Source organism: Chiloscyllium plagiosum, chromosome 6 (assembly GCF_004010195.1).
Source record: "Chiloscyllium plagiosum isolate BGI_BamShark_2017 chromosome 6, ASM401019v2, whole genome shotgun sequence".
Taxonomy (NCBI): domain Eukaryota; kingdom Metazoa; phylum Chordata; class Chondrichthyes; order Orectolobiformes; family Hemiscylliidae; genus Chiloscyllium; species Chiloscyllium plagiosum.
The window spans coordinates 387,853-388,476 of record NC_057715.1 but is presented as its reverse complement, the minus strand read 5'-3'; positions in this window follow the sequence as shown (position 1 = coordinate 388,476).

Here is a 624-nt window from a genome sequence, read left to right as displayed (position 1 = left end):
CTCTCCCCCTCCCCTGTCTCTCCCCCTCCCCTGTCTCTCCCCCTCCCTCGTGTTGCAGAAAACATTCGAAAAAATGTGCGTGCACGAACTCAAAATGCAGCGTTTTCCAAAGTTTTGAAAATGTAAACATGGTTTTGTTATTATCCTGAACACTGTACCGCACAATGTTTGAGTTTGAGGAAGGGAAAGTTTTCATCCCATTGTTTAACGGCTGAAGTTCTCTACCCTTTCCCTGAATTGTAAACCATCTCGATAAAACAAAATAATTTTCTTAAGGAAGGGTCTGCATGGGAATTCTGTTTCCGATCTTTCTCAAATCCCAAATTTTAGTTAAACCCTTGTAGACAGTAACCACTCTCGAAGCTAATGGCGGTTATTTGCGGGAACTACAGAGAGAGTGCGCATTACACAAAGTTGTTCTGCAGATATGTCCACCCGGCCCGGCTTTCCAGACCACACACAGGCAGATAGTGCTTTCTGTAATCGTTCTGTTGGGGCTGGGGAATACAACGCAATATATCCGGGAAAATCAATCACCATGAAGACTGCTCTCAATTGGTATCGTTTCATTCCACGATGCTATAATGCAGGTATGACAAATTGTTTCAGAAAGTGGATTTGATT